The sequence below is a fragment of the Panthera uncia genome (genome assembly GCF_023721935.1).
Source record: "Panthera uncia isolate 11264 chromosome B3 unlocalized genomic scaffold, Puncia_PCG_1.0 HiC_scaffold_1, whole genome shotgun sequence".
Taxonomy (NCBI): domain Eukaryota; kingdom Metazoa; phylum Chordata; class Mammalia; order Carnivora; family Felidae; genus Panthera; species Panthera uncia.
The window spans coordinates 34,276,098-34,283,928 of record NW_026057582.1 but is presented as its reverse complement, the minus strand read 5'-3'; the positions used below and the strand labels follow the sequence as shown (position 1 = coordinate 34,283,928).

Sequence of the window (7,831 nt, the reverse complement as noted above, 5' to 3'; positions counted from 1 at the left end):
CCCTGTCTGCTGGTTTCACCTCTAGTGAGACACTGTCCCTCCTCAAATTGCATCCCAGTGGTTGAAAACAACACTTCTCTCTAGATCCCTGAACACAGGATGCCCCCGCCATCATTTACACCATTTGCTCCCTGAAAACTTACACCACCCCCCCTAGAAAACTCAGGTCTCAGCTCAAGCACATGGCTTCTATGACACTCCCCCACATACACATGTCTATGCTCTCCGGTGGCTTGGGGGGCTCCAACCCCCGCACCCTCTGCCTTGTGGCACTGTGCAACAATGGCCTTTCTCTTACTGTCCTGATTTGTGGCTGTCTCCCCACAGTGGTGAGCAATGCCAGGGCAGGGACAGACACTTCTCCCATGTATGCCCAATCCAGAGCCCTAGGCAATCAAAGGTACTTTTGTGGTAAGTCTGCTCCTGGGGAACTGGACAGAGAATGACCAGAACTGGTGACAGAGAACCAGACTAGGGGTTCAGCATGAGAATAGCCACAGGCTGAGTGGTTTGGCAAACTATGGCCCGCAGTCCAAATCTAGCTCACCTCCTGTTTTTGTATGGCCTGGGAGTACAGATTGGATTTCATATTCTTAAGTGTAAAAAAAAATCAAAAGAATAGTATTTCACGATGTGAAAATTATATCAAATTCAAATTTGATTATGTAAATAAGATTTTTAATTTTCTTAAAAGTTTATGGCAATTTGTTTTTCCTCTTGTTCTCTGATTACCTACATAATATTCCTGATTTTGCTTCTTGGCCCATGAAGATTAAATTATTTACTATGTGGCCTTTTACAGAAACAGTTTGCTGACCTCTGCTCTGAATGGCTTGGCATGATTCAGTCCTAACATCCACCCCCACCCCCACAATCCACCCAAGACCAAGCCTGTGACTCCCCTTCCTTGAATGGCAGCATTGTCTGTGGAGAAGGACTCACTCCCTGTCAGTGCTTAACTCCATGCTCCCAACCACACACACCTCTTATTTGGTATCAAAAGGCTTCAGGAAAATACAAAGCAATTACAGCTCACAGAAAGATTAACAACCCTCCCTACAATCAGTGATGAAGGTGGGATAGTCCTGAAGTCTCTTTGTTTATTGACCACCTACTACATGCCAGGCACTGCATGAGATATTTTAAAGACACCATTTTGAGTTTCGGGAACCTCTTTAGAAGTTCTCATCTTTATTCCCCTCTCCTTCCCCTCCCCTTCCCATATATGTGGAAGAACAGAGATAATGGTCCCCTTTTCCCCTTTTATTCTCTTCTATCTTCACTCTGAGTGGAAAAGGAATCTTTAGCATAAAACATCAAGTCACAATAACTTATATAGCACTTGTCATGAGCAAGGCATTGTTTTGAGGAGTTCTCAACCATGTCACTACTGACATTTGGGCTGGATAATTCTTTGTGTGGGGGGTTGTCCTGTGCATTGTAGGATGTTCTGCAGCATCCCTGACCTCTATCCACTAGGTAAATGCAACTCTTCCTCCAGTTATGACCACCAAAAATGTCTCCAGACATTGCCAAATGCCCTTTGGGGGTGAAGGTGGAGACAAAGTTGTCCCCAGTTGAGAACAACTATCCTGCATGTTTTACATATAAACTCACAAAAACTAAATGAAATAGGTCTTGTTATTATCTTCATTTTAGAGATAAGTAATCTAAGGCACAGAAAGGCTAAGTAACTTCTTCAGGGTCACACAGCTGGTAAGTGATAGAATGGGACAACAATCCATATTGTCTAGTTCCTGTATCCATGCTTTTGCTACTGTCGATTTTATTAAGTCTCAGAACCCACCAAGCTGACCCCACCTAGAAAACTGTAGGGGATACCCCTTTTGCCCTTGTAAGATAGAATCGAAGGCCTCCTTGGCTTGACCACAGGAAACACCATTAAGATAAAACAGAGACTGGGAGAGGGCTAGGAAAGAGGGAGTAAAGACAAGGCCCCAGAAACACAAAACCACTAGGCATCCATTGAGGCTGACTCTGTGTGGCCTGATGGGAATGAAGCAAGTCCTATTTTGCACCACACTCTGCGCTATGGGTATTCATGACCAGCTGGGAGAAATTTCTTTCCTGTTGCTCTCCTCCCTTCATCCCTCCTTCCTACTGTTCTCCCCCTGCTCCTTCTCTTTCTCTTTTCTTCCCTCTCTCCCTCTCTCCTCCTTTCCTCACTTTCTCTTCCTTTCTTTGATGCTGTTAATGGCTGTGCACCTGCCTTTCCAGATATTATGAGATACAACAGGAGACATGAGAGTAAATAAATAAACTGAGGCTCAGAGCTTAATGAAGTCAAACACAGACATGCATACACACCTCCCTCACCTGACAGACCTACTAGTACAGCTGGGGTTTTATATCAGTTATGATTGCTGTGGGCTCCAGGTAAGAGAAAGAAACCAGACTTAGAATAGCTTCACTAAAAGGGGGACAATTATTCTCTTTCCCAGAAGGGTCAGATGTAAGCTCTCCAGGACTTCTGGGTGGTTTTGCAATGCTATTGACATCCCAGGCTCCCTCTGTCTTTCTGCTTCTCTATACTGCCATATGGCTTTCATCCCTTTGCTCACAAGAAGGCTATTGAACTTCTAGGAGTCACAACTGTAATTGGGCAGTAAAAGCAGAGAGGGGACAAGATGGAAAGGTGAGGGCCAGCTGAGTCTGTCCCTTTGGCTTACGTCTCATTGGTCAGACTGGGTCACACGACCGACCACTCTACCTACAAGAAAGTCTGTGGAGGTGCTTATCTTTATTTTTATTTTTTAGGTTTATTTATTTATTTTTGAGAGAGAGAGAGAGAGGGAGAGAGAGAATGCACTATCAGGGGAGAGGCAGAGAGAGAGAGAGAGAGAGAGAGAGAGAGAGAGAGAGAATCCCAAGCAGGCTCCACACTGGCAGTGCAGAGCCTGAAACGGGGCCTGACCTCAGGAAAGAACTTGTGCAAGATCATGACCTGGCCTGAAATTAAAAGTCCAAGGCTTAACCAACTGAGTCACCCAGGTACCCCCGTAGGTAGTTTTAATTGGGCATGTTATACCACACTGCAAAAAATATTTGGGTTCAGTGAGTAAGGAAGTAAGGAAGAATGAATATTGAGGGGGTGTCTAGCAGTGTCTGCCCCAGATTCCAAAGGCAGTGTCCATTCCACCAGGGAACACTGTTTGCTGAGAGCCAGTGGGCTGGAAAGGAGATACAAACTCTGGAGATGGTGGCTAACCTTGAATCTTGGCCGTTTCCTTTACTGTCTGTGCGACCTTGGGCCAATTGCTTTATATTTTCCTTCCTCACTTTCCTCATTTATAAAATTTGGCGGGGGGGGGGGAATCCCACCCAACTCACAGTATTTCATGGGGATAAAATCAGTTAGCACATGTAAAATACTTCTGTGTCTGGTGCATAATAAGCCCTCAATAAATATTAGCTATTTTTAAGCTGTAACTATTTACTGAATATCTATTATATGCCAAATGCACCAAATTATCTTTTCTAATCCTCACAACAAATGCACAAGGGAAATAAATGTCCCCCCACATGGTATGAGTTCAGGAGGGGTCCCAGGCCCCGGTACCTGTCATTTTGCCTTTTCATTGAAGACTTCTAATCCTTAAGAAATTCTTTAATGAAAACACCTCTGTGAAAGGTCTCTATGCACTTTTCAGCAAGCATCTTAACATCTGACACCAAGGCAGAGATTTGTAGCATCAGCACACTAGGATGTCAGACAAAGCCTTTCCCTGGCACTTTCGAGTAGGTCTTGCCCTGGGTTTAGCTCCAAGTTTTGAGGGAAGATTTAATCTAATTTCTGTTCTTTTTTGCTTGATCTGCAAATTGACTCACCCATCCCAGATACTTAAAGATATGTGATAATGGTGCTCTGGGAATCAAGCAGGGGCTGACGTACTCAGAGCTTTTACGGTCAATTAGGACAGGGTGGAATCTATAGAAATGTTCGAGTATAGGAGCATAGGGGAGAGAGGAGACTGAGGGTCACAGATTTCAGCAGTTGGCCCCTGGGTAGGGTCAGACTAAGCTGGAGAACAATCAAGTTCCAGCCCCACACTCTTAACTTTAGGGAGACGCCAGGTGCTGACTGAAGAGCAGTGATGTCTAAGGCAGCCAGCAGGAGAGAAGGCATTGGTTCTGCTATGGAGGTGAAAATAGACATGACTCCCACCAAGCAGCCCCTTTGTGCTTGCCACGCCCCCAAATCAACCATCAGATTGGGGCTGACTCCTAGAAGTTCAGTCTAAATAAAATCACATGTTCCTGGAAGTGCTCTGAAAAATTCAAAGACTCCCATCTTAGAATAAATTCTACTCCTAGGAATATTTTCTATAGAGAACATGTGCAAAATGATTTTTCACTATGGCATTATTTTTAATAGTGACAAAACTGGGAACAACCAAAGCATTCATGAATAGGGGGCTAGTTAATTTATCAAATACATATTTTTAAAAACACAGATGGGCATCAGACTTTATTAACCTGAAAAGTTATAGCTGGTATGTAGTTAAGTAGGAAAAAACACAATATGAAGCAGCATGTAAGGTAAGGACCATACACGTGAAAATCAAAAAATTGAATAAATATATATATTTAAAAAAATATTAGCAGAAAGGCAAGAACATGAACTGAGATGAATACTGAGATGTTTGGAAAAATTTCACCCAAATGTTAGCATTGTTTATCTGCATAAAAAATTTCCTGCAGAACCAGGTTTCTCGCTGTTGGAGTTGAAATTTACAAATAGGCAAGGGGAGGAAGCTGGAATAATCCATATGTTAATGGATTAGAGTTTGAGGCAGCAGTATGAACTCATGTTTAGCTTAGTATAGACACAGATGGTGGCATATAGAATATTTATAGATATGTGTACACACGCAGGTTAATATATGCACACATATTTCTTTGTTTTGTCAGCTGAGAGGGCCTAGAAGAAATGACATACCAGTACCAAGGAGCATACCTCATGCCCACATCTTTATTTCTAATACCATTCTCCAATAAAAGGAACCAGGGCTCCTTAAAGAAATGGCTGATTCTAGGACTAGGGTGTAAAACATACAAGATGAGCCTAGAGCATCTTCTAATGCCATAAAGTAAAAAAGGACTAAAAAAAATTAACATGAAGTAACCCATATGGATGTGTATGTCAAAACAGCACAGAATTCCCTATGGCCAACATTGGAACAATGTGGGCAACAATGTAAATAAAGTAGTATTGGACTATAATCCAAATATAAAATAGATACCTATGAGCCCACACTAATATAAATAAATTATAAATGGTAGGGAGAGGAGACAAAATAAATCTCGTGCAAAAGAATTCCAAATAATTTCTGTAGATGCTCGGCCCTAAGAGAGGGAGGGCATAATTTCCCACTCCTGTAATGTGGCTGTGCACAGTGGCCTCCTCGCAAAGAGGACAGCAGGGAAAGAGGGAAAAAGAATAGCTTCACAGTGGAGAAGACTGACAAGCTCATCTCAGTCTGGTGGTCAAGGTCAACATCAACAGTCATAAATCATGCTAATAGTATGTAACCTTGGTATCATGTGATAAAGATGACACTTTGCCCCTGGGATCTTCCTCCTCAAAATTCACAACCCCAGCCTCGTCATGAAAAAAATCATTAGATAGATTCTAGTAGAGGGGCATTCTCCAAAATGCCTGACTAATGTCCTTAAAAACGAGGAGAAGCTGACAAACTGTCACAGCCAAGAGAAGTCGAAGGAGATGGGTAAATCTAAAACTGTTTAAAAAAAATAACGTTTTTCCTTTTTAAAGTTCTCACAGAATGATTTTTCCCTAAACAAAAGGATCAAAGTGAATTTTGATCTCAGCCTTTAACAATGCAGAAAGTCAGTAAGGGCTTTGAAAATAAAGCTTTTCGTTAAAGGTTTTCCAACATCCTGGATCAAATTCTTACACGGGGCCTTAAGGTCAAAGTTCTTGGGCTTTCTCCAGGAAATTAAAAGATTTTCCCAAATATATCAGAGGCAGGCACCGCCCTCACTAAGGGGAGGGCCTGAAGAAGGTTGAGGTTTCCTTTCCTGGGCTCTCAGTGTTTTTCTCATCACACATACCTGTAGGTTGCACATGTACATCTCAGCACAGCCATTGTGACATGACAAAGCCTACTGTTTCCGGGGACATTTACAACACTTTTATCAGATGGTGTTGACCACTATCTGTCCCTAGAACAGACGCAGAGGAGCTCTTCAGAGAGGCCGTGGAGTCTCCAAATAGAAGTGCACAGGTGATGGCCAAATACTGGCAGTCCCATAGCCTCAGGCCCCTGAATCCGTGGGGATGGTCTGAGACTTTGCCATGAGCACATCTGGAGGACAGACTGATTTATGAGATATCCCCAAGATTCTCCCAGCCCCCACTTTAAATGAGAAAGAAGAATCCTCAAGCTGAAAGGGGCAAGTCATGGAATTGTTTTATTTCTTATTGATTTTGTACATATGCAACTCAGCTAAGTAGAATTATAGCAAATTGTGTTCCTGATGACCCAGGAAATATGCTAAAAAAGTAATTCTTCTGAATAGTCAGAAAAGTTCCAGAAGTTAGCCCTAGGACTTAGAAACAAGGTCAGAAAATGACATCTTTGAAAACTGGAAATGATAAAAATCAACATACAACGAATGGGATTAGTCCCCTGTAGTTATTCATCCCCTGTAAATCATCCACCTCAGAGATGCTCAGCAAACACATCTTAGAGAAGACTGGAGTGCCTCCCAAAACCAGTCAAGGGCCCCAGGAGACTTCTGCATTGCCACCGGAAACTACTAATCTCAAATGGACCTTATCTTATTGAGATAAACTATAATTTTGAAAATTGTAACATGCTAATGACAAATACAATGGAAAACTCTCCTTGGAATCTAGAGATAGGAGACAAATAGAAAAGTCCTGGTCAGGGTTTTAAAAATAAATCTAAAGGAATAAAAGTCACAATATAGGGAATATAGTAATATAGTAATACTATAATAATGTCACATGGTGATAGATGGTAGCTACATTTGTGGTGTGCATAGCATAATGTATAGAGCTGTTGAATCAATATGTTGTACACTTGAAACTAATGTAACATAGCATGTCAACTGTACTCAAAGAAAATAATTGTTAAAAATGGAAAATAAGTCTAACCGAGAGTGACCTATTTATGGCTTTGGTTGTTGGAAAAGTGTCCTCCCCTGAAAAAATTGGGACAATTCTTCAGGTTCTGGAAGAGCTAGTCCTGTGAGACTAGGTAAACCCTCTCTTTGATTTCAGTTCTCCAAGGAACCTTAGGATCTCCAGGGAAGACACTGTGAAGGAGGCGATCCAGATAAGTGGACATGAGTATCCAGTTAGTAGGAGTCCTACAATATTGTGTCTCTAAATCAGTGTCTCATGAATTTGGAAAGTGGCCCTCCATACTTCAGAGCTAGCACATACTGGAGTGCTCCTTGGAGGCAAGGGAGTTCCCAAATTGCAAGGCTAAGGACTCACATGCTGGACTAAGTTGTCCTCCTAGTGGTCACTTCATGAGGCCCGCATGGGCCACCAGCCGGCCTCATTAAAAAAATCATATCCTACATCTTCCATTCTATAAGATAGCCTATTTACTGAAGATGTTTCTTAGAGTCTTCTCTTTTGGGGACTGGCTAATGTTACAGTAGATGGATGGGTCTGACCTACCCAGATCTTCCTCTAACTGTTGATTTTTCAAATTCATCAAAGAACAAGAGAGTTGGGTACTTTCTTAAATGCATTGAACCACTTGGTGGCCCCTATCTAGTAGTTGGGTATCAATGAAGAAACCATGACAAG

At 42.2% G+C, this 7,831-nt stretch overlaps 1 long non-coding RNA gene across 1 annotated transcript; it reads left to right on the top strand.

Annotated features, from left to right (window-relative positions):
* Positions 1-290: 290 nt before the first annotated feature.
* LOC125908705 (uncharacterized) lies at positions 291-4,284 on the top strand. Its single transcript, XR_007453411.1, has 2 exons — positions 291-411; positions 4,085-4,284. It is a non-coding gene; the product is annotated as an uncharacterized LOC125908705 (long non-coding RNA).
* Positions 4,285-7,831: the final 3,547 nt, after the last annotated feature.